The sequence below is a fragment of the Arvicanthis niloticus genome, chromosome 4 (genome assembly GCF_011762505.2).
Source record: "Arvicanthis niloticus isolate mArvNil1 chromosome 4, mArvNil1.pat.X, whole genome shotgun sequence".
NCBI classification, from domain to species: domain Eukaryota; kingdom Metazoa; phylum Chordata; class Mammalia; order Rodentia; family Muridae; genus Arvicanthis; species Arvicanthis niloticus.
Window position 1 is genome coordinate 12,152,739 of NC_047661.1, and position 27,624 is coordinate 12,180,362.

At 35.8% G+C, this 27,624-nt stretch overlaps 1 protein-coding gene across 3 annotated transcripts in view; it reads right to left on the bottom strand.

Moving 5' to 3' along the window:
• Nlgn1 (neuroligin 1) overlaps window positions 1-27,624 on the bottom strand; it is an 842,816-nt gene that overhangs the window by 692,633 nt on the left and 122,559 nt on the right. For 2 of the 3 annotated variants that reach the window (XM_076932197.1, XM_076932192.1), the window contains exon 2: window positions 1,901-1,978. The exons of the other annotated variant lie outside the window; for it this stretch is intronic. The gene's annotated coding sequence lies outside the window, so the exon portion shown is untranslated. The remainder of the gene's footprint in view (window positions 1-1,900; window positions 1,979-27,624) is intronic. 3 annotated transcript variants of the gene reach the window in all.

A 27,624-nucleotide genomic window follows, 5' to 3' on the forward strand; every position in this document is an offset into this window, starting at 1 on the left:
CAAAACAAGAGGAAGTCAAGAGAAATACATCACGTTTAAAGAAAGAAAGCAAAAGATACAGAGAGGCACCAGTGAAAAACACAAGGGAAGGGTAGGCAAGACAAAAGGCAATATGGAGTTAGCAATACCGTGAGTAAAACAGAAAGGAAAAATAAACTGCCAGGTAGTAAAAAGAATTACACGATCATTATGAATAAACGTGACAGCTATTTGAACAGATATACAGAAAAGTCTGTTTGCAAAATATGTAAAATAATAATTATTCTGAGGACAGAAACAGCAAAGCTTATTGCAGCTAACAAACACATCCAGCTGTACATAGGGAATATATGATTAATAAAGATTGTCATCAAAAATATGGAGCTTAACTTTTAGAAATAATCTATTCTAAACAGCTGGATAACAAAATTATCGAAGCAGCTCAATTGATATAGAAGCATAGTTTCAGAATCATGTGTATTTTAGTGATTTTTAAAATATATATCAGCAAAGAAGTGATAGGAAATAATTCCATTAGTTTACAGTCAGAATACATTTAAATACACACACACACACACACACACACACACACAACTATTTGAAGATATAGTTAACTGAAGAAGACATTTTCAATTAGTACACAAAATATATGTTCAATGTTTCCAGTTACTAATTAAACTTACACTGAGATCCCACTTCTCATCCTCTATGGGACCTAAAATCAAAAGAACTAAAAATATGAAATATTGACAAGAATATACAGTAATGGCCCCTCTGAATCTCTGCTTGAGGATATATTGAAATGTTCAATTATTTAAAACCAAAAACAGTTTTAAAAAAAACTTTTATAATATTACAGATTCCCTAAGAAACAGATAGTTCCACTCCTTGGCACTGACAAAAGATAAATTAAAAATTCACTCATGCTTTATTCCTAGAAATAAAAAAAAAAAAAAAAAAAAAAAAACCAAAACAACTAAAAGGTTAACTGTCCACCATTAAGGAAACTGATATATTGTGAAATGCTGCTTTTCACTGGAAAGGAACTAGCTGCTTATTAACACAACTGCATAAAACTTTCAGACACAAAGAACCCAAATGCAATCCACTAGCATAATGTCAAAAAGCAAGTAAGACCCAGTTAAGTGCAAAACAAATCAGAATGGAATCCTGGGTTGCATAGAAGACAGAGACCCACTGATTCTGAAAGGTTCAGCTGAGTACTGGAAATGCCCCAACCTAGAAATGATGGAAGTGTGGAATAGTGCATTACATGCCATTCCCATGTGTTGGACCCTATACTGTTATTCCCCATCGTGACACTAGTCATTACAATCTCCATTTGTGATTTTGTATGATAACACAGTATTGCTATGCATACCAAGAAACTTGGCAACATTCTATGCACCTACAACCCCAATGCCCCAGAGAAGACAGGAGGATCAGGAAATCCAACGTCTCTCTTAATTACACGAGTTACCCTGAGCTACATAAGACTCTGTCTCAAAAATGAACAACACATACTCGCTCTTATGCACACATATGCACACAAACACACACATACATGCACATATATAAACATGCACGCCCACACATACATACCCACACACATACACAGAAGCACATGACCCAGAAACACTAGAAGACACACATGAGAAAGTTGCATGTATTCCTTGAATTGCCCTTTATTTTTAGTGTCTGGAGCTAAGAGTAGCTCATAAAACTATTTAGAGACATTATCTGACTGAGGTTTCAGCATAGTTATTGAGAACAAGTTGGTAATTTTTTTATTTAAAAAATAAAATTATCTTCCATTGCTCAGAGGACAAGCATTAAATCAATCACTATTACAAAGATAATACAAAGTGAATTTAAAAAACTCTAACAACTAATGGCTCTGGGGTCATTTCAATCTACTCACCCTAAATGTGTGCAGCACCTTTCTCTCTTACGCATGCAGGAACCTCATTCCCAGGGCAGTACAGTCTTTTTGTCATTTCTGAGGAAATAGTAAATGATAAAAATCAGTGCCTGATGGGTTATCAGCCAGCAGAGGGTTCAATGAGTGTAGTTTTAAATCCAAAGGAAAGAACTCAGAACACTTTCCTTGCACTGGTTTGGTTAAACATATAATTTGCCTGTTAAATCCACACAGGGTGTGGAGATAATTATTTGTAGTGGTTAACCACAAGCTCTGCTTTTGCTCATCCAACAATTCTGTTTCTCTTGTCATAGAGACCCAACTAGTAACAATCATTAGTTATTCAGAGTGGGCAGCCTTTGAGGTCCTTTCTCCAAGCAAGATCTGTTCAAACATCTTTTTGAAAAGCTACCAAAATGGCCTAGAGAGATAAGTGGGTAGCCTGGTGTGTGGAAGGGAGAGAATTGGGTAAAGTTTGTGAGGAAATGCCGAACATTTATATGAGGCTCAACTGTCTGCCCTCAAAATTTTTCTTTCCATATCAACTTCCTGTGTCACACTGACTCTAGTCGTACAGGAAGCCAACTTATCTCCTCCTTAAGTGGACAACCCTGCATGCATTTAAACTTGTTTTGCCATTGCTTAGGATCTACATAAACAATCTAAATTTCTTTTCATGTGTCTTCACTCAGTTTTTTTCTTCTTTAGAGTTATCTCAGTGGACGAGCTAAGCTAAACGTGGTGGCCCTGTTCCTTTTGAATTTCTATGTGCAAAGAAAATCAGCCAAGCATTGCAAACTTAGAGACCTAAGGGTTCCCTAAAGCAGAAACAATCTAATGCCTTCTAAACCTGATGTGCACCTAATTACCTGGAAATCTTTGTAAAAGGCAGTACCTGACTCAATAGCTCTGTGGCGGTGACTGAAAGTCTGCATTTGTGACTGTCCTTGTGACTGGCCCTAGGGTCACATTTCCATGAATACACTGCCAGTGGACTTACTAACATATAACATTTAAGGAGCTAAGGAAGGAGGAGTACTGAGAGGAAGAAAAGGAGTAAGAAGAGGAGAAGAAGAAGGAGAGGAGAAGCTAGGTGATGAAAGAGAGAAAGAGGGGGGAGACAGGGAGGCAGATATTCATGTATCTCCACCAGTCAAAGATAGTTGTTATATCTAGGTTGGTCAGTGGGTTACACCTCTGATTGAACAATTCCAAACTTATAAAGCCTATGATTAACATTATTTTTAAAAAATGTATAAATGCAAAAAGGGAAAGGGGGCATGGGATAGGGGTTTCCTAAGGGGGGGGGGGGGCAATGGGAATAGGGGATGCCATCTGAAGTGTAAATAAAATATCTAATAAAAAAAAAGTTACAAACACAGTAACATTTCTAGACACCATTGTTTTTACATAAACATATAAATAAGGTAATACATTCACATGCAAGTATAAAAACCGAAGCCATTAGTGTCATTTGTAGAAATATTAGAGCCGTCTACAGACGCTCATTACTAATAGGAATTATCAAACACATAGGTGCTTCAGGCTCGAAAAATTACTCTCTTCAGCTATTTTGATTTATTTAGAAACTGATCATTTTTCAAAACCTCTGCTATAATTAAAGCTACCATAACTTCTTTTGACCTCATACCTATTAATTAGAAATTGGATTTCCATAAGATGACTTTCTCTCCTCCCTAGTGGCAAGCTTTCACTATTCCTATCAAAAAGACCTTCGCATATTTCTATGAGGGTGAAAATGAATGCCTTCTCAGGGGATTGGACACACACAGTGCAGAGAGGCTCTCCTGTTCACAGTTTCCGACATCTATAGTGAGTCCGTTTTAACACACAAGAAGCAATTTTCTCTTCACCGAGGAAAGGGCCTACCATTTTTTAACAGTTGTCATCTCATCACTGCCTCCCAAGAGCATTCTCCATCACTGTGGACCTATACCATGCATTGTATTTAACTTTTACTGCTTACTAATAGATGCCTTTGAAGAGTTGTTTAAGAACAACAAAGAAATATGCATAAACAATGCCGTTATATGCAAATTCTGCTATTGTTCACATAGAATTATAAAAAGTTGGATTATAATTACTGTCATATATAGATGTTCACATGGAAGTTCATGAAGGTTCTGTAGTTAGGGGTTATGTATAAGGCCATGTGGAGGTCTGCAGATTCTGGTGTCCTGATCATAGTGTAAACATGCCTGTCTTTAAGAGTAGGTTCACAGAGTAAAATTGTAATTACTGGATTCTGAAAAAATAAAATATTAAATAATTTTTTCATGTATTAGATTATCTGAGAATAAATAAAAATAATATGTTAAAAAGTAAAATCATGGAATGCATCTAGAATTTCAATATACAATATGATAGCTACAGTAAATAATTTGTATCTGCTAAGAATATTGTACTTTCCACTGAATGTACAGTAAGGAAATTTTAGGTGTTTGTATTGCATGGTCTAAAAAAATTTAACTAAAGATAGAAGAGTTCCTGTTAACATACAAAGGGTTCCTCTTTAAAATTTATTTAATATACTTTTAAAAAGGCTTCCATCACTCTATATCCAGAATACATGTAAAAGACAAATGTATCTTTTTTTTTTTTTTTTTTTGATCTGGTGCATAACCAGCTTTCTTTTCAGATCAAAGATTGTTGAAGGAAATTTCTGTCAGGTGCAATATTTTTAAAAACACAAAACAATCATGGCAGCTTTAAAGCTACTAAGGCTCACATATTAACCAGATGGCAAAGAACTTAGAAACACAAATCGGCAATCCAGACTTCAGCAACGCGGAAAGCCTCTGAACCCAATGTAAGCTAGTGGTGATGGGTCCAGTTTGGTTGGTTGTTTTTCTAATCTTTTGTCTCTTTTTGTTTTTGTTTGAGGAAGAGGGAGATCTTATTTAAACTCTGAAAATTACATAATTTATCAACATTCGATCCTCTGATTTCAGTAGATAAGCTCTCCCTTCTCATGTTTATATTTTTTTTCCTGCATCATCTGTGACTTAAAAGCTGAGATTGCTTAAGTGGGGGTCAGATAGCAGGGACTGAGGAGGCAGAAGAAAGGTTGCAGATGAGATAGTGAGGCGAGCCAGGGGTCTATAGTGATGTCTCTTGTCAGTAATGTTGACACCACTAAGTAGATGGACAGTGGTCGTCGACAGACATCACATTTCAGAGTATTCCTTCCCAGTTTTCCAGCTCTTAGGTTCCTCTTGCTCTCTATTTCTAGATTTATTCTAAGTATTTTTACCGCACGGGTCACTGCATTTAAGCACTGCAAAACAATAAAATTAAAATAAAATAAAATAAATTTTCTCTGACCAAGGTTGAAAGTTGATGGGATAAATAGGGCTTGATATGATCGTAAAGCAATTTTTTATGTATTAGATTATCTGATAATAAATAAAACTATTTTAAAAGTCATTGCAGGTTACAATGGTAAGCCATGGTAGTTTTCAGTCCTTAGTGAGTGATGTGTTTCCGGTAGTTTTAAGTCATATGCTTAAAACCAAAATAGGCACATGATGGCTTCTGGGACACTGAAAGTTTTGTGGTATTTGGATATATTAGAGAAAGTGTGATATAAATATCTAACAAACCTTGAAAATGAAATCTTTAATTTCTCTCTGTGAAAAGCAATGGAAAGTGTAATCAGATTGGATGATTCTTCCTTGATGCCATGTATGTCTCCTGAAACACACTAAAACACGCCTTCTGTGTCATCTCATGGAACAGGGTCTGTAGCTGATATTTGTTCCAAATATCTGCATTGGTTTAAAACAATTTCACCATTTAGCTATCAAAATACAGTTTGCTTCCACAATTCATGTGGAAAAAATTAACAAGATCACTAAAGAAAAATTGCAACAAACTTCAATACTGGCAGCTGAGAGAAGTTCAGTTGAGACATTAAAAGTCTTGTCCTGCCTGAACGAGAAATAAGATCCATGACACCTCTCCATCTCTTACAGTCTAACTCAGCTGATGCAGACCTTCCCAATCTCCCATCACTTTCTGTGTTTTGAAAACTACCATCTACCAGTGAACTTTGGAATTTATCACCAAAGTGGAAGATATAGGTTGTGTCACCAGTAAAGTCCCACTGGGAAAGGTGAGCTTTTAGGAGACACTCAGTGACTCACGTCTCTAAAAGACTTAAATAATGCTGATGACTTGCAGGCAGGAGAAAGCCACAAGAGTGCACAGAGGTCGGGATTACCTTCAAAGTCCTAAGCATTTGTGCTGTCAGACAGGTAAATCTAGTGTAGGAATACAGATTATTTCTCCTACTGGTAATTTATGTGTATAAGGAATTGGTTAAAACTGTTAGGCCACAGATTTTATATGATTTAGCATCCCCTTTATAAATAAGCTAATATAAGCTAATAAGCCACAGCCTTTGCATGATTTAGCCTCTCTTTTATAAATAAGTTAATCTAATAAAAGAAAGGAAGTATTATTTTTGCTGAAAGAAGAGATGAATTGTAGTGTAAAATGAGAGGTTACTCTATTTTATTGGCACAGCAGTATTGGCCAATAAACAGAAAAAAAAATCTGTATGCCATCAGTGAATGCATACTAAACTCACTCTACAAGGTGAAATATGTATGCAGTTATTTTGATAATCAATATTTGAACTGTTTGCTTTTGTTTTTTTCCCAAAGAATATTTATAAATCTTATGTGTGTCGTGGTAATGCCCAGGAAACAGTCTTTCGTTTACTTGGATGTTAGATAAGAATGTGTGAAGGGGAAATTTCAATACTCATTTTTAAAACATAGTTTATCAGGGTTTGCCCTCTATTTCCACGAAAGGGGAACATTTACAGATGATTTCAATCCATAATGATAGCAAATATATTCGCAGCTTCACTCATAAAATGTGCTGCCTTTCATGTCCAAGAGAGTCAGAGTTAGTGGTTTAAAAATGTGCCCAGTGCAAAAGCGTGCCTTATGATAAAGTCTTTGTAGGAGCACAAATGTAGCGGGAAGGACATAATGTAGGGATGCATGTTAAACTCGCCAGTGAGTCACACAAATCAGTGTCTCTCAAATGTAATACACGTCCAGTTCTCTAGATGTGAAGCAACTGAGTCGTGTACAGTTATTTCTTAAATACCGTAATGTATAAAAGAGGAAAATTGAGTGTATTGGAGGGCACTGCACATGGTAAGCAAGCCTTGAATAACAACATCTCCGTCTCATATCATGCTAAAGCACATACGTACAAACCCCTAAACACACACACACCTGCATGCTTGTATATCCAAGATCCTGATGTAAAATTCATATATTTCTTCCATGAGCCTTGGTACAAAAATACAAAACTTATTTCACTAATATCGCTAACATAGCCTAGTCTTTATCATCAAACTAAAACACGATTCTGTGTGTTCCCTTAGAAGTTTGTCTTAAAACTCATGAATTCCCTTTCAGTTTACTGATGGATTGCATCACTCCTATGAACACTATAGAATGTCGCATTAAACAGCTATGTCTAGAAAGAAAGGTTTGGGAGCTGGCTTTGTGTAGCATGCCAAGTTCCCAAGCAGCTTCCCGTTTCCTCTAGCTTCCTTACATTTTCTTTTACTGTGTGTGTGTGTGTTTGTAGAAATTGTAGACACACATATATAGTTGCAACTGTGTAAGCACATGTATTCGGATGACAATACACACACATATGCATATGCAGACTAGGGCTTGGCATCTAGTCTTCACTAACTCTTGAACTTATCCTTTGAGACAGAAACTGCAACTGAAAATGGGCCTCACTGAAGAGTTCTAAGGCTCACACAATCCTGTCCCATTCCCCCACAGTGAGGTTATAGTTGTGCATGGCTTTTCACGTGGAAGCTGGGATTCCAATCTCAGATCCTCCTAATGGTAAAACGTACTCTTCAGCAGTGGAGACACTCTCCTGACACTTACTTTTACGATATTAAACCATGCACACCTCAAAAGTTTAGCTAATAGGTAAAAAGCATTGCAGAGTTTTATTACATGTATTTCTTTCTAGTTTATATAGTTAGCTGTTTTCAAAGTATCAGTTTCACAAAGCAGGAGAGATTTACAATATCTACTCAAAAATCAGTAAATTAAAGGACTGGAGAGATAACCCTACATTTCACACTGAGCCCAGGGACTCCAGTGGATGAGCTAGGGGAAGGACTGAAGGAGCTGAAGAGGATTGTAATATCATACGAAGAACAATATCAACTAACCAGACCACCCAGTGCTCCCAGAAACTAAACCATCAACCAAAGAGTACACATGGAGGGATCCATGGCTCCAGATACACATGTAGCACAGGATGGCCTTGTCTCACATCAGTGAGAGGGGATTGGCCCTTGGTCCTGTGGAGGCTTGATGCCCCAGCAGTGAGGCAGAAGTGGGTGAGTGGGTGGAGGAGCACCCTCATAGAGGCAAAGGGGAGGAAGGAGATAGGTGGGATGGGAGGTTTGTGGAGGGGTGACAAGGAAGGGAGATAGCATTTGAAAAGTAAACAAATAAAATGATTGATTTTAATAAAAAGAAACTAAATATCTGGCTCGCAGAGAAACTGATTTTGAACCCAGCTCTATGTTGGTCATTTCACAGCTGTCTGTAACACCAGCTCCGGAGATATTGGATACCTCTAAATTGTATTGACACCTGAATTCACATGCAAAAACACACATAATTTTTAGAAAAATAGTAGTAGTAATAATAATAATATTAATATTATTATTATTATTATTATTATTATTATTATTATTATTATTTGGAAAGCATTAGTCCAAGTGGTCTGGGCTAGTAAGCTTTGGCTGTATGTCAAGTGTGAAGACAGAAGTTTGATTTTGATGCACTTAGATTTGAGAAATAAAAAGATAGGTGCTTGGTGAGTTTTACAAGTCCTTCAGTGTTGGAAAAAGTGGAAAATAGACAAATAAACTGAAAATTATACCGTGGAAGAAATTGATTAAAAATAAGGAAGGTAGAAGCTAAGCATTCCTGGGAACAATGCCCCAAGGAAGATGCTCAGGGTCTTTGCAAAGGAGAAATCAGGGCAAGCCAGGCTTAGCCTGTGCAGCAGGAAACAAACTCCTTCCTGTTTGGCTTGAGCTGTAGTGAGACCACCTTCACTTTATATAGACCCCGAGAGAGTACTAGCAACTTGCGATGGCTGTCTTGGAAAGTGTCAAACACAAATCCATTGTCTGTAAGTACTTTATCCTCATCCCAACGTCATAAAGAATAAAATTCTCTACAGGCTGACACAGCCATACTGCATGCCAGGCAGGGTACTTATCTTTAGTAGCAACCTGAGGAAAAATAAATGCACAAAACCAAGAAGGAATCATCACATGTGCTTCACTGGAGATCTGGGAGGATAGATCTTAATCTAAGATAGGATAAATTGATAATTTTGAGGCAATCATGGATCAAAAGTTTAGCAGCTTTTTTTTTAAACCAGAGAGACCCTTTGGGGAAACCCTGACTCTGAAGTGAGCTCATCTATCAAAGGAGGACTGACCCACGACCGTTCTTCAGGAGACAATCCAGAAACTATTTCTACTTTAAAAGACCTGTGCAACGAATTAGAGTGAAGTGTCTCATTCACAGTTCGAGCCATGATTCTGCTGAGTAAATAAAAACTTCACAAAAGTGTGGGCCAGAGAGAGAGAGAACCCAAGTGGTATGTAGAGATGAGCTGTGCTATAAAAGCACAGTATCCATGGTTCTCCAGGGTGAGCTCTAGAGAAAATTATATAGAGAATTATATCCATGATATAATATAATATCATATATCATGATATAATATAATATAATATAATAATAAAATATAGAGAATTATATCCATGAAAAATTTAAATTATGGAAGCCACTCTAGCTGATGTTTAATAAACAAGTGAAGTTTCTCTAAATTTGTCTTACAGATCCAGGAACATGTCTAAACAGATAGTTTCCTCTAGAATATAAAGAAGCAGTTTGTGGCAACATTTGTTTTTATTTTATACTTTAAGTTCTACACTTACTATGCTGAGTGGGGTAGGGGTGGGCACTTATGACATGAGGTCAGAAAATAACTAGCGGAAGTCAGTTCCCTTTTAGGACATGAATCCCAGAGACAGAATTCAGATCATCAGGCTTGCTGGCGAAGTGTCTTTACCCACTGTGCCTTCTCACTTGCTCTATTTCAAACTTTTTAATTTGGGACCGTTTGCTGGTTTTGCACGTATTAAATTTTCTCATTTCAAGTAGCATTTCCAAGGAGTGAGCACTGCTCATTAACTACAGATGTAAGACCTTTGTTATTTTATTCTTCACTCAAGCCATAGAACACTTGTAGACACTGATCAACTTTAAGTGCAGAAGTAAAAGTTTGGATTTAAAAAAATGAGATTGGCCATTCTCTTAACAATTAGTTGTCAGTTGAAAAATAATGCATGATTTTACTGACACAATTCAACTGCTATAACGTATCACACTTTCAGCAGAGAGAAGAGATATGGTGTATCCTACAACCACCTCTTGAAGGAATTATGAATCTTAGAGATTTCATGGGACACAGCTCATATGGTTTTTATTTTACTGTAATTCGTACCATAAAATCTCAACTTTTGTTCAAAATTAATCTATTACTCACTCTATCTTGGTTTATAGGAACCTTGAAAAAGGCTGGATATAAAGTCAGTGCTCACACACTTCCCGTCCAAAAGCATTATCTGTCTTCAAACTTCATGGTTGACATTGACATTACCTTCTGACCCTTCCATCTCCAGTGTCTCCCCTCTTTTTGGGTCTGAGTTTCTTCCCCTCTTCCCCATCTTCTTTTTGTTACTTGACCATTTCCCTCTGATCCTACAGTTCCTTACTGAATTATGGCATAAGCTCTTTGGCTCCTTTTCTATTCTCCCATGCAGACATGTTTCAAATTTATATATGTAGAAAACATATTTTAAATGTATTTTTCTTACAGCCTACTAAGTAATTCTATTTGAATGATCCTTGGGTAAGTTTTTTTTCGAATGGACTCCCCCCGCCTCTTGGTATTTGCCTTTTATTCAGTGATACAGACATATACGACTCCATTTAGAATTGTTTCCTGTGCAACTTTATTTACCCATTAGGTCAAATCAATTACCAGATCACACCACATTTTCCATATCTTTATTGCCAATTTCTAATATCTCACAGAGATAAATGCATTCTTAGTAACTCTGCCTTGGTAGACTCTCTGTAAACCATCTCCACACAGAAGCCAGAGTTTATTGTTTATTTTCTCATTCTCCCCCCCTTCTCTTGCATACATACCTATGCCACATACTGAAATATAATCATGATACCCTCCCAATTGCATGAGGAATCCTGTTACTTAGAATGAAGGAAGTCAGGTTACTATGAGCTGGCATATTATTAGCTCTTACTAACTTATTCTACTATTATCTCAGATTTTAACATTTACCATTCACACTGTTATTCTTACACAATTATGCCATGTTTCAGAGTGTTTCATGGCTTTTATAGATAAAAATTTAATTGTTCAATTAAATGCCTGGATTAGATAGCCCCCTCCTCTGCTCTTCTCTCCCTCCTCCTACCCACTTTTCCTCCCCTTCTTCCTTCTCTTTTTCCTTTTCTGCACCTTCACTCTAGCTCTCTCTTGCAATGGTGTCTTCTATCACTGAGTAAAACACCCAGTCCTGCATAGCCTATGTCTCACTCATGTCTCAGTTAAGATATTATGTTCTGACCTTCACCCACTTCTGGAATGTTGGTTTACTACCACCCATCTATGTTCACATGGAAACTACACTTAATTCTGCTTACCTCATCTTATAGTTAGACCATTATTTGTCTCTAATCATCCATGAATTTGTTGATTCTCTCTAATGTGATTATCATAAATGTAGAATTATATCAATATTTAAATTTCATATATAAATGAGACTAATCATAGTGTTACTCTCAAAAATCATTAATGATTCTGTTTCAAAAGCTTAACTACCAACATCTAACTGTATCCAATGTCTTCAGGTCATGACTGAGAACATGACATAACACTAACAACCTTGAGCTTGTCTGGTAAGTCTTTCCACTCAGGAGATAGAGCACAATCATTGTGGATTTTTAGGGCAGTTACTCTAAGGTTGATTCACCCAAAAGACATGCTTATCAGACACACCAGGGTTCTGTATGCCACTCTGAAAAGACAGAACAGTGCTGGGATGTGTCAATATCTTGAAAATGCTAGAAGTTCTTAGTGGGCTGTGCCAGGGAAGCCCAGCTTCCAAATGACAGATTTTATTAGCAGCACTTCCGTTTTGCTATCTTTGTGGAAAATTATTGAGTGCTGTGCTATTAGACCAAAGTAGAATATCAGAACATATGTCACAAAATTAGCTGAGAGACATAAATTCAAGATTTTTTTTAGGAGAAGATTTTGGGTTCAAAGATGTATTTTTTTTTGACATTTTAATATGCAAGAAGAACAGTCTAGTACATGATGCTGACATGGAGCAGATTCAGATAGGCCATGTGTTTATCTAGGCAGAGAAGCAAAGGAGATAAAACCCGGGCAATGAGGCATGAGCATTATTCAGTGTAGATTACTAGGTTACCTTGCATGAACCAATAGATGAAGGCAAGTCATGTCACCTGGATAAGACTGGTGGAAAAGTTAGGAGTACACTAGATATACCTACTTGGATGAAACCAAACATTTTATTGTCACTGAAAATGGAAGGTCCAGACAAAATGGGGCAAGATCTGAATAAAGTGGTAATAAACACATACAGGCACATTATATTTAAAAATAGAAGATAGTTTTTATGAAGGTATAAGGTGTGTCTGATGAGCATGTCTTTTGAGTGAAGCAAGGTATAAGGCTAGGAAATGAGTAGGAAGAGACTAAATGCCAGTCTCTAAACAGAAATCCTTATCCAGTAACACTCAGAACACTTGGACCATGATAGACAAGCCAAGCAAAATGGTCCTCCTCTCAAACACCAAAGGACAGCTCACCCCAAGCCATTTGTGGTCCTTGAAAACAGATTTATTATCATAATAAGAAAATGCATGATTAATTCTGTCCAGAATTTCAGAGCTTCCAGGGATTTTTCTTGCCATTTTCTCATTTTAAGATTTTGTTTTGAAATAAAATCACTGTTTTCTAATTAACTCACAAATATAAACATTACACAGTTGGTTTCAAAAGTCATTCAAACATTGTGTGTGTGTGTGTGTGTGTGTGTGTGTGTGTGTGTGTGTGTGTGTGTGTGTGTGAAGATAGTTAAAATGTAAAACCTATGTGGAACTCTGTTGTTTCAGAATGATGGCGCTAAGTCTACTGATGATCACCGAGGTATATAGGGTGGGCCTAGGAGTTCCTTCAACTCTACTTATAAAAGTAATCAATATTTAATTAACATTATAGGAAAACTAAGTATGGGAGATGGAGGAAAGCATAAGCAAGTGGAAAAATTAAAAAATAACTCAAATGTATATTATGAGAAAAATAAAATTAATACTACTTTAAAAATATTTCTGCCTACATAAAACAAGAGCACTTAATGTTAAGGAACAATAAATAGTCATTAAAATAAAAATAAAATTTAAGAAAATGTCCCCAAAAGGGCACAAATATACTAAAAATTACTAAAAAGATAAGCTGAATAAGAGAAATATTTAATGCAGTGGTTGGTTCAACTTGAAGATCTAACAACCAATTAGCCATAATCAAAGACTGAGAGAAAAAGTAGGGAAATATAGTGGAATTAGGGGGTGGTATTATAAACATTTAAGGGTGCAGGGCAGGTAAATCAGTGGTTAATAGCACCTGGGGTCTGGTTACAAGCACACACATGGCATATTCTGTATCTCCATTTCCAGTGGAAAGATAGCCCTCTTCTAATATCCATAGGCAAATCCTCAGTACACATACAGACAAGCAAGCACACACTCACATAAACAAATGAATATGCATATATGTATGCATATGTGTATGTGTACATGTATACTCATATAGATGTATATGTAAAGGAAAGAGACAATAAAAATGAAGTTACCTGAAAGAGAATATTGTTTCTTTGTTCATGTTATTTTGAAAGAAAAGATAAAAACATTCAGAAAAAAAAAAAAAAACGAAAAAAATACTCCACAATGAGATATACCCTTTAGAAGGTTAACATCATCAGTTACAAGGATGAGATCACAAATTCTTAAAGGAATATAAACAGGTTAACAATAAAGCAACTATAATCATGTCTACTTCCAGTACACAGCACACATGAAAATGAATAGGGCAAAACCCTTCCCAGTAAAAGACTATATTGCAGAAAACATTTCTATATAAAATGAAGCAGCCACTTGAGTATGGGGAAAGAAAAAAAGATAAGCTTAAAAGACAAAGCTTTGAAAACAAGAGGAACTGCATGCTTCTTCCAGTTCGACTCCTCACTTACATGTAATTAAACCACCACTCTCAGGCCAGTAGTAGCCATATCAACCCCTTCAACCATTGTTGGCGAAATTTTTCCTTCAAATGTCACGAAGCACAGACCATATAGATTAGCTATTATCCTGCAAAAATAAGAAGCATATTCATAACCCTGACCCCTGACCCTAACTTGCTATATTTAAATTTTTATTTACATTTATATTTATGTAGGCAATCTCTGTATTTTCAAACACAGTAAACAATGATGACAATGATGAGGGGACTGGAGGCTGTTAGAACCTTCAATCAAACATAAGGATAATATTTCATCCCCTTACAAATCTAATATCCCCTGTGCTTCTATAAGGGAAAAAACACTTCAATGTCAATTTAGGAAGAACAGTGTACTTTATCCCTCCACCAAATACCTTTCCCACAGACTCGGTTTTGTTTTTCTCCAAAAGCAGCCTTGGTATATTAGGTCCCCTGTGCTTTACTGCAGTCTTCCCTCCAGAGCCCCTGACGTCCTGCTCTCCCTGGCTTACCATTGTGCCCATAGGCTCATCATTCTTAGCACACACCCTTTAAAAAAGCCAAATTCATCTTCAACTAGTTTCCTCTAAAAATAGGACAGTGGAGAAGAGGATTCAGTGCATGAAGAAAGAAAAAATTAATGGTAGAGATCCAGTATTTTTTTTAAATTTCATGCAAGGGGATCAATGTGTAGTTTCTAACAACAGAGTTATTGACATATTTTAAGACATGTGCCAAAAAGGGCTAGAACTAGAAAAAAATTATCCTTAGGAGATTTTAAAGGCTGGTACTATTTACTATAATATCAGTCCTCAGTGTTGTTCATCAAATATTTCCAGCTCACTGACTTCTAGGATAGAGGAAAGATATCCCAGATATGCCCTTCCTAGCTCTCTTTGAAATTGCTTTCACCTGAGTAACTAGTCACTGACAAGAACATAGGATGGAAAGTTGCTTGTGTTATGTCCAATGTGAGCCTTTTAAAAAAATGTGCTTTCTCCTTTTACAACCACACACGAGACACAGTATCTTGTGGAGCCCTTCATAATCAGGAGACAAAATACTCCTCATTTTTTCCTCTGGGTTACTTCCCACAAGTCCCTAAAAGATGCCAGTTTTGAGAAGAGTAAAGAACAGGAAAAGGATAACCAGTTCTGGCCATTGAGTAAGGTTCTTTGCCATTGAGCCATGTGGTCTGGTAGATTCAGTGGTATTTGAAGCAGCAGTGGCAGAGCAGCCTCCTTTTTGAAGATTTCAGTTGACAGTGTTGTATGTTACAGTGAAGCTTCTTGGGATTTGGGGTCAAAGCCCTGCAACTTTCTGAAGAAAACCTTTTTTGAAAATCAGTATTAACCTTTCTTGAGCCTCAGAAAAATAATCCTTAAGCAAGAGCCTACAGAACATGATGCAAAGCAAACTCCCTATTGGTTCTGATTTTTGAAGAACAAATCACAGAAATCAGCTCATCATTCTTCAACATTGTTATACCAGAGCAAAGCATCTGACAGTTTCAATAAGAATTACTATTGTGCTTTGCTAGTTGATACATTGTTCTTGTTCTCAAATCTGCAATAGGGGTCATAAATTTTTGTTTTAATATTTTTTACATTATTAATTGTATGTTGCAGGTATCCCCTGACACATGTAGAGGTCACGCCTTCACCATGTGCTTTGAAGGGATCAAACTCAGGCTTGAGAAAGAGTCTCTTTATGCACTCAACCCTCTCAGAAGTCCAATTTGTATTTTAAAAGCAAGCATACTCTGATGTAGGTAGTTATCAGATGTATGCAATGCTGTAATATGTTTACTATTAATATATTATGGTCCAAGAGATAATTTTCCTCAAATATTTATGAGTGTTATTTTTCATAGAATGAAGAAAATTAGCATGAAAGATGGGTTGAAATCAAATAAAACTACAATTAAAACAGAATTAAACCTTGATTATTGATGATTAGTATACAACCATCTAAGAATTTATCTTTTCTTAAGCTCTACTGTGAAAGTTGTATCTGGTCACCTCTCAGAAGTCAGCGGATAGATGAATAGGGAGATCCATATCCCTCCAGATCCCAGTAGGCCAGAAAAGACAGAGAAAAAGCACTTCACTATGTAAAATAGTTTTTTAAAGTTTTCCTTATGCAGAAGTTTACCTTATGTTTTCAACCCAAGGAAGGACTTCTCCTGATGCTACTTTGCACAAGGCTTTGCTACATGAAATTTCTGAGACCAGGGCTAAGTTTTCAGTTGGCATTTAACTCTGCAAACCCACCAGTCATTCTCTGACCATACATTCTCAATTTTGCCAAAACATGGTTAAAATTGTTTATATTGTATATTCTATTCTAGAATACATACTTCATATCCACTGGACTAGCTGTGGTTAAATAAATAAATATTTTTATTTATTTTGACAACAACAACAAGAAAAGCCCAAAAAATTTACCACAGTTACTGGATAAATAATATTGAAACATAAGCATGTATCAAAACCGTATGCAACTATATTGAGAGTGATCTCACTCATATTCACCAAAAGTAAGTGAGTCAACTTTCACACTGTTTTGACCATCTCATCCAAATTTGGATGTCTGATGAGGTTAGAAAACTAGCAACAAGTTGAATTAGTTGGGTTTTAGTTCTTTAACTTGAAGGTTGCTGACATTCAAATTAGGCTTAACCGGCCAATGTTGAAATGTACTGGAGAAGAAGATGGATGTTTCAATGAGAGACAGGATACACACTGCTTAATTGACTTCTATTGTGCTGTTGATTTACAACCAAAAAATTACTATGTATTTTTCATATACTATGCAGTTTGATGGATGATGCTATTCACTGCCGTAAGAAGCATCCAGGTGTGTTAACAAATTTTTCTTGTACAGGAAGTGTTTTCTATTAGAAAAATACTATGTTTCAGAACAAGTTGTATTTCTACTGTAGTGTAGTGTAAAAATATTGCCATCAAATTTGAGGTCTTTTTCCTACTCACTGCCTAAGAATATCTGAAGTCTGTCCTTGTAAGTAATTATATTCTTATGCTCTCTGTTTTGTTTGTTTGTATGATCATTTTGACTGTGATTTTCCATTATTTCACTTTTAAACATTACACAAGCCACCTAAAAGCATAGTTTAACTTTAAAGTATAATAATATAAGTAATTAGAAAATAGAATGTGAAACTATATACACAATATAGATGAAAATCTTAGAATGAAGCTCAAGGTTGTCATTTAATGGGTTAAAGGTTACCTCAAGTCCATGTTCAAGAGCCCATGACAGCCTGCCACATAACTGGAGAGAGATAAGTCACTCTGTACCTTAGTTCTTTTGTGAATAACATGAGCTATTTATGAATGAAAGCATGTTTCTTAATACCATTTGAACTTATTTACATTTTAATCAAATTTTGTGGGAAGCGGCTCCGCTCTTGCCATTACAAGGTGGCACTTGGAATAGGCATTGCTTGAGAGAAAAGACAACTCCATATATGGAGTTGTATGCGCTGAAAGGTGTGGTTACCCGATCACCCCACCTCGCATCATTGAGAATGGTCAATCACCAGTGACTTCGTGGCAGCTGCTGATAGGATTAAGGCAATGCTTATAAGAAGATGCACGGGGAAAAGAAGAGAGGAAGAAGAGAAGAAAGAAAGGAGAGAGAGAGAAGAAACTCGCTGTACAGGGATAGCTGAATAAATCACTTGAAGAAAAACACGGTTGCCGTTGCCTTATTCCGTTTGTCAGACATGGGTAGCGACAAAATTTTTGACTCTAGACATTGTGATGAGTGTCCTATAAAAAAAAAAAAAAAAAAAAAACCTAAAATTTGGATAGTCATAGTCATGTACATTTAACCATAATTCAATGCATTTATAGAAAATATCATTATGAAAATGTCATTGTAATATGTTTGGAAAAGAGTTATATAAAAAAAGTTATATATAAAAAGAGTTATATAAAGAGTTGAGCACTAAATTAACAGGGTGTGACAGTAGATATAGAAGGTGATTTAGAACACAACTATTATACAGCTTTTAAGGCCATGGATACTTAAGGTCTTAACTTCACATCTTCATTCACAAACAAGAAAACACTGTACTTACACTTTATGTCTTTTAGAGATTTTAGATGATAAACATAGATTAGCTAATTTTAGTGTGGGTCTTGTTTTCTATTCATTTTACTTGCTTATTAGAGTGGTTATTGCTGCCCTAAAAAAAAAAAAAACCTAAAATTTGGATAGTCATAGTCATGTACATTTAACCATAATTCAATGCATTTATAGAAAATATCATTATGAAAATGTCATTGTAATATGTTTGGAAAAGACAAAACCAGATGGAGAGAAGAACAATTTCAATATTGAAAACAGGAAGAGGCAATTGAATCCTCTAACTATGAAGACTCGGAACTCATATTAAAGTCACATGGAGATTAAATGAAGAGGGGCCCATTAGAAGAGGGTATACAGGCTCAGAGCTGAGTGAAAAGCTAACAAGAAATAACTAATAACAAAAGCACTTTAAGGAACCAAAGGGTAATGCTATCAGGACAGGAAGCTACATGGCAGCTCTTTCATAATAGCTAGCTTTGATGTGCAAACATTATGTATGAGGTATCAGTTAGACATGTGGCCATCCTACATGTTAAGAATAACCCCACTTCTCAAGGCAGAAGGCTAGGCTTAGTATGTTTAAATGTTCTCTTTAAAGTCATTTTAAAAAGCACTAGCATGTAACTATTTCTTTCTTGACAGACTCCATCCTCTAGAGCCTACAGAACCTGACTACAATTGTTGCAATCACATTTGGCTTAATAATTGCACACTAAGGAATCTTTCATGATGCTACAGTCAAAAACATGGGTTCAATACTGTCACCGTGAATTTCTGATTTCATGGCCGTCCTCTGAGATAGTCATAGGTGAATTTGAGCAAATATAATAACAAGTTTCACTTTGCAGAAGCAGGTGACCTTAACACCAGAGGTATCTCAGGAACGAGGTAGTTGCCACGACACTCATAAGCACTGTGTTCTTCTGGTGATTACAGCTCCTAACAGTGTTAATTGCTATGCTAGTCTCTGCTAGATTGGAACTTCACCTCTGTAGTCATCAGAATAATACAAAAAAGAAGAGAAATAAATTATCTGTAAGTAGAGAGGATGACTCACAGCTCTTCAATGTTTGCTTTCCTAGGATGTAGAAAACACATCCAACTGAACTGTAACAGTTATGTGTGGCTTGCTTAATTATATCTACAATTTAATCAGAAATGGAAAAGTAATCAAAAGTAGTTATACAAATAAAATCATATTATAAAATAATTATTGTATTATATTATAAAATTATTGTATTTTGAAAATACTATACAAGTAGAATTTCTAGAGAGTGAACTATAGATAAACAGGCAATAGAAGTCATTTTTATTAAAGGGAACAATTGGGAATTTTTTTCTAGAAAATTCTCTGAGAGTCATTGATGGCATTTGCAGTAGCCTTCTGCTTTCCTGTGTTCCTCTCTTCTGTTTCTACATTGCTACTCTTTGATATTGTTGCTGTGCTGATCATGTGGTTTATTCTGGCCAGGAATCCAGGAATGGAAATGAGAAATGAGTTATCTCCACACTTTGGTATCTCATAGTTATGCAAAATTATCCAAATGCCTATTTCCTGGAAGACCATAAGATGGTGTTTGCTTCATCAACTAATGTTTTAGAGTAAAGGGATGAGGGGCAAAATATTCAACACTCATCAGTATGAAACATAAGGGAGACATAACCTTCTGTGGCTATCAATCTCTAGGATTGCAGCTATGGCCATAGCATAAATTATACAAACCATCATGGTCCATTAAAAATAGAGTGTCAACTACATATGTAATCTTAAATTGTCTAACAACCATATTTGGCAACATAAAAAGGAGGGATCTGGAGATATCTCATTTAATAAAACACTTGTCAAGTAAGCATGCAAAACAGGGTTTATATTCCACAGAACCCACTTAAAGGCTGGACAAGCATGGTAGTTACCTTTAATTCCTGAGATCTGAAGGTCAGATGACCTGAGTCACTAGAGTAGCCAAATTGGTTCAACTAATAAAGTATGAACCATCAAAAAAGACACAGAAAGTCAATTTCATACCTACAAATGCAGGTCCATACACTGTGTACATGCAATCCTGCATACACATGCAAACATCATACTTGAGTTTATTTCCCTCAAGCACAAAAATACAAGAGAAGCACATAGAAATAAAATGTTTCAAGTACTTAATAGTCATAGCTGGCTAGTAATTTTTTCTGTCAGATTATATATAAAATTTATTTTGATGATTAGACAATTTCTAATATTCATTCAATCATATTACTTAGAAACACATGTGTATTCAGTAAGAAACATGGCTGAGAATGAAGAGAAACTTGGAAAATTCTGGCTTGCTTCCATATGTAAATGGGTTATGATAGCAATTATATCCTCCGGGCAATGAAAAAAACATGAAACAAAAATAGCATGGAGCATTATACATATAAATGTAGTTATACTTAATTCTCAATTTTCCAATCTCTAGAAACAGACATGCATAAGACTGAGTTATACCTTAAAATAGCCACAGCTGGGTCTCAAAAAACTAAACTGTACACGCTTTTGTTTATTTGTTTGTTTTAATTTAAAAGATATATCTTAGAAGCTAGTAAAGTGTGTATATTCTTCTATGCTAGGATCTATGAGCTGGTTAAAATGTAGCAGAAATGAAGGCAGAGTCTTTAACATTCCTGCAGTCATCCAGAATGAAGACAAGATCAGAATAAAGAGCTTTGGGATTTAGTGAGAATGATTAGTAGTGACATTTGAAAATGGAGCTTTGGTGAGTTCAGGAATTAAGGGGCCAAATTAAAGGGAATTCAAAGCGAATCTAGTAAAGAGAAAATTGGACCAATGAGATAAGTGGAAGGGCATGCGTAAAGAAAAGAGGACAGCATTTCTATAGGATAGAACTTCCTTCCAGTAGAGGGACTACGCGAGTCAACATAGGAAACATCCATTTGTGTAAAGCCAATGAGGAAGAGAAACGTTCACAAGGAGAAGGAAGGTAGACTGAAGCAGAGAACTTAGGGATCCAGTGCATTCTGCAGGCTTAAAGGAGGAACTCTGAATATCTAGCTGTGGAGAGGCTATTAATAAAAGGTAAAAATCTTGCTTCAGCTGAGAAGTAGATGCTTAAATAATTAGTTAATTTGACTTTCCTTGAGTGAAAGAATGGAGTTTGTGGGTAGCTAAAGCTTAGATGGAATAAAGATGGTAAGAAGTTGGCTGATTATTTTTATAGATATGGATGATGAATAAATTTTATAGAAAATGCATCAAAATCAAGTCTGGATTATAAACTAGAAATGGGCTTTACAAAAGAGGAAAAATATTATCAACTAAAAGCAGAGCTTTGAAAATAATTATGATCTAAGTAACTGATGAAGAAATAAGTGAAATAAATGTAAGTCTAAGAGTAATATTGGATGTATTTTCTGACTTAAACAATAAAAAGCAAAACAAAAAACAAAAACAGAACAACAACAACAAAACCCCAAACATCGGCTTAGGATCAACATAGATATTTATTTGAGATGAGTGGTCAGTTTGGTGATTGGACCAGTTGACTAATGCCTTGAGTAACAGCTCAGTAATGTTTTTTTTTCTTTTCTGGTGACAGATGGGCAATGCCAGTAGTTATCAATAGATGGTATTAATACCAATTATATAAATTTATAAAGATGATGTAAATTTGGTTGTTTAAATAGCTAAGTGACTAAACTTAGTTTTCCTCGTGAAAGTATCCTCACAAATAAATTCTGTGTGACAGCTCAAGACTGACTGATTTTAAAACGTATTTTTTTCCATAAATGACTACCTGCTTTTCTACTCCTTCTCTGACTCACTTCTTTTAATGTGCAGGATGATAGCACATTCAACTTAGCTTGTATTTGATTGCTTCCTTCTGTGAATATGTAATACAAAACTGAGAGTGTTGGTGCACTCCTGCAATCCCATCTACTCACTGACCAAGGCAGGAACAGTATAAGTTCCAGGGTAGCCTCAATAATTGACTGTGACCATTTGCCAGAACATAAAGTAAAAAGTGAGCTAAGTGGTAGACTTGAGTGGTAAAGTGCTGGCTTAGCTCTAAGAAGTTTCCATATCAATCCCAGTTCCCCAAAATAAATGAATAAACAAATAATATCCAACGTGGGTAGGTAAGTGATTCAGAATGAGGGAGAGCCCCCAGGCATGCTGATACAGAAAGGGCTTTGGAATCAGAGACATTGGGCTTTCATTAGTCCAACTCCAGGCTGTTTAACATCCATAAAGCTTTGTTAATTTATGAAGTAACCATGACACTCCTCTTCTTCTGAGCCACAGTGAGAGTCATAGATAAAAGCCTAGGAAGTACACAGTACATTTTGGCACAGATGCAGCTGCCGCGACTTCCATTAAGATCTAAATCCAAATTCAGCTCTAACTCAGAAGCTTTGCGACTCAGCACTGAAGCCACGGTGAGTTCATCAGCATACAGCTAAGGTCTACTGCACCACAGTACATACAGTAGTCAGAACAGTGGTAAGCAGTTAGTGCTGTGAAGGAATTGCCATGGCTATAGCAATAGTATCTAAATTTGAATCAATCTAGGAAGTTCTGGAAACATCAGCATTAATGCAAAAGAGCTCAAATATTCTATGGATGGGGTCAGGCAAAGCTAAAAGTATTGGAAAGGGAGGCCATAACTCATGAAAACCAAAGTAGAAATAGTGAATGAAAAGCAACAGAACAAAGCAGGGTTAACTCGAGACAGGAGTACCCTACTCTGCCTTTGTCCGCAATATTTGATGGTACACGTGCCTTTTGAGAACTGGTATCTTATGGCATTTCTCTATGTAACTGTGACTTTGTGAAGTCCCATACTGACATGTCTGAGCATGGATTGACTTCGTGTGGCATTACTGGGATTTTTTTTTACTGGTCGATTTGTTTCTTTTATTCTCAAATTGTACTCTAGCACTAAACAGACAGGACATTTTTTTTCTCATACCATGGTTGTTTTGACTTGCTTTGTTTTTTATTTCCTACGCAAGAGGAAGCCAGAAGACCACTTCTCTTTATTCCATTCTTTGTATAGATTTGCCAAATGCATCTTAATCATTTCCACACTTTGCTCTCTTCCCAGTGCATCCTTCCAGTTTTGGGTTGTCTTTTTCTTCTAATTTTTTATAAGCCACTGACTCCAATTGGTGTTGAGTTCTAATCCAAACTTTATCAGTTGTCAGCCTTGTGGGCACCAGGCTAGGGAGGGTAGGTGGATTGCTAGTATTAATTAGACTTACTGTCTTGTCCAGTTAGTGAGCCAAAGTTCCAAGGAGATATGTTAACTCAAAGAATAAGGTGGAAGTAGTAGAACACAGCCCTCGACTACCCATGCCTCCACTTGCACATGCAGGAACACATAAACATAATACCGCACACACATTGTCCTGATTAAGAAATGCATCAACTAGAGAAGACTAGATTAAAATGTCTTTAAATAAATCACAATATGAAAACATATCACACATTCAGCAGCATCACAAGAATGGCATTTCAAGTCAATGAAAAGAATATGTATCAGCAATGGAAGATCTTGGATTATCTTGAAATACTTGAAAAGATAAAAGTTGAGTATGGTCACAGGCCTTATAACAAAATAAAATTCTAAGGCTGGCCCTTCTTTCCATATGTAGTTAATATAGTACTTGAAGTTCTACCTAGAGCAATAAGACAACTAAAGAAAATCAAGAAGATTCAAATTAGAAAGGAGTAAGTGAAAAATATTGCTATTCATAGATAATATGATAGTATTATACAGTGATCTAAAAAATTCTATCAGAGAACTTCTACAGCTGAGAGACACTATTAGCAAGATAGCTGGATACAAGATTAACAAAACAAAAACCCCTTAACAGTCCTCTTATATACAAACAATAAACAGACTGTGGAAGAAATCAGTGAAACAACATACTTCACAATAGCCATAAATAACAGAACATATTTTAGGGTAAGTCTAACCAAACAGTGAAGACATGTAAGTCAAGAACTTCAAGTCTTTGAAGAAATATTTGAAGAAGATATCCAAAAATAGAAAGATTTTCTATGCTCAGGGGTTGATAGGTGGGATTGGCATAGTAAAAATGGCCATTTTACCAAAAGCAATCTCAAAACTCAATGCAATCTCCATCAACATTTCAACACAATTCTCTAGAGACTTTAAAAGAACAATACTCAACTTCATATAGAAAGACAAAAGTCCAGGATATCTAAAATGATATTGAACAATAAAATAACTTATGAAGGTATCACCATCCATTTCAAGCTCTACTACAGACCAATAGTAATAAAAACACACATCGTGTTGACATAAAAAACAGCTTGACAGCCTGATCAATGGAATTGAATCAAAGACATAGATGTAAATGCACATACCTATGGACACCTGATCTTTGATTTTTTAAAAAGCCAGAATTATACATTTTCAAATATCTAACCGAATGTCTGCATGTAGAAGAATTCAAATAGATCCTTATCTATAACCCTGTACAAAACTGAAGCCCGAGTAGATCAAAGACCTCAACGTAAACCCAGATACACTGAACCTGATAGGAGAGGTGGTAAGAAAGAGCGTTGAATGCATGGGCACAGGAGACAACCAGAAGCTCAATTCCCCCAGAGACCCAGAACAGACCAAATCACTCTGGCTACAAAAAAAAAAAAAAGCAACAAAATGACTCCACTCATAGACTGGAGCCTAAACTAGCGTAATTGTCATCAGAGAGGTTTCATCCAGAAATTAATGGAGATAAATGCAGAGAGTCACAGACAAATATTAGTGAGAATACTGCAGCAAAGGGGGAGAAAAAATTCTAAGAGCCAGATGGTTAAAGTACACCAAAAGGAAACCCACAGAACCAATGATCTTTTGTTCATAGGAGCTCACAGAGACTGGACCAAAGATCAGGGAGCCTATGTGGCTCTAACTTAGACCCTCTGCATATATGTTATGGTTGTGTAGTTTGATCTTCTTGTGAGACTCCTAATTGGGAGCAGGAGCTGCCCCTGTCTCTTTTGCCTATGTCTGTGATTTTTCCCTCCTACTGGGTCACTTCATCCAGCCTTAATATCAGGGAAGGTGCCTAGTCTTATTGCAACTTGACATGCTATGTTTGTTTGATATCCCTAGGAGACTTTCCCTTTTCTGAAGGAAAAGAGTGAGGAGAGAGGACATGGGCAGGGGGAGACTGGGAGGGGAGAACAAATGAATAAAGTTATACTAATTCAGTGATTTAAATGTAAAATAAATAAATAAAATATGGTACATTTGATGGTAGAAATAATTCTAAACATTCTGCAATGGGAAAATTGCAGACAAGGGGGAGAAGAAGGTAAGAGCCAGAAGATCAGGGACTTCACTGGAAGATTGTGTCTCTAGTATCACCAGAAGATATAACCACAAAGTCTCACCAACATGACCACACAAATATAAGCTAAACAGAGATGACACACGTGATCATGCCAAAGTGCCTAGGGACAAGTGAATAAAGTCTCAACTTTATGTGAAGAACTATAAGCATGTGAGTACATCTGGAAGTAGAAGAGTTAGCCCTTCCCAGGATAGAGCACATTCATTAGTTATCAAGTGCCAAATAGTCATACCTGAAAACACACATACAAGTAATATTACATGGAATTAGTTGGTTATGTTGGAAATATGTGTACTTACAAATACATAAATCTTTGAAATAATAATTGATGGATAAATGCCCTGAATGACTTGAAGAAGTGTGGAGGGGAGTGTATCGAAAGATTTAATGAGAGAAAAGAAGAAGAAAGGGAGAAGTATTGTAATTAAAATACAATTTCAAAAACAAACAAAAATTTTACAGGCATTGAATTAATGAGTGCAAAAATTGATTTAAAAAAAACTAATAGGAATTTCAAAGGGAAAAATGAACTCTAGGAACAGTGTCAGAAAAGAGGTAATGAGTGTACTTGTAATATACCTAGCAGGTCCACAGAAAAACACTCATCTACACTTTCATTCACACACTTTTGCAATCTGTACATTAACATGTATGTAACTAGAGATTCATATTACATACCCACAAGCCATTGTAATTACAGAAATGGTAATTATATAGTTTTTCACATATGTGGAAATAAATATATAAATCTTATTTATTTAGAAATAAATCTGACCAAGTCTTAGAGCCCCCATGGAAAATCACATGAGCTGTTTATCTAGAAACAGCAGAAATATCCACAACACATAGCTCATGAGTTTAGAAAAAGAAATGTATTTCTGTCATAAATACCTTATGACAAATATGCTTACATATTTAATTTGTATACATGAGGCATACAAATTAAAATTGATGCTTAAAGTTTTAAGCATCAATTTTCTATAATTAAGCTGTTGCAATAATACTTTTCCTGGTAGTCTAGCATTGTTGCCATTGCCCAGAAAGGCAAATGATAACTCTTTGATACAATTTTAAGCAACAGAGCCTAAGATCTAGTCAACTTAGGAGCACTTTTAAAATTGAAAGTTTTGTTTTCTCCCACCTAACATTTACAGTTTTATGCATTTGGTTTTTAAGTGTAAAAAGATGCTTATATAAGTGGTTCCTTAATATAAAAAATTATATACAGTATAATTATTTTCAGGGTAAATTGGGTTAAATAAAATATAATGCAATCATATAGTAGAATTATACAAAGATGTAAAGGCTCAAGCAGCATACCAATGTGCTGCATAGATAGATGATAGATATATAGATTATAGACCTATCAATGATTGGTAGATGATAGAAAAAATATGTATACACACACACACACACACATATATATATATACATACTTGTGTGTATGTATATATTATGTCATATATATATTCTATCATATATATATCTGATACACATAGATGGTATGGAATGATTGATAGATGATATTGATAGATTGATAAGATGAAAATTATAGATGCTTGATGCATTTAGATACTTTACACATGATAGAGAAATGTTGTATTTGCAGATAGTAGGTAGATGAATAGCTGATAGGTAGGTGATAGATAAATACATAGATGATACATAGATGACAGATGAGTACATAAATTACAGATTGTGGCTGGATAATATAGAAATAATAGACAGCTAATATAAAAATCAAGGTAAAC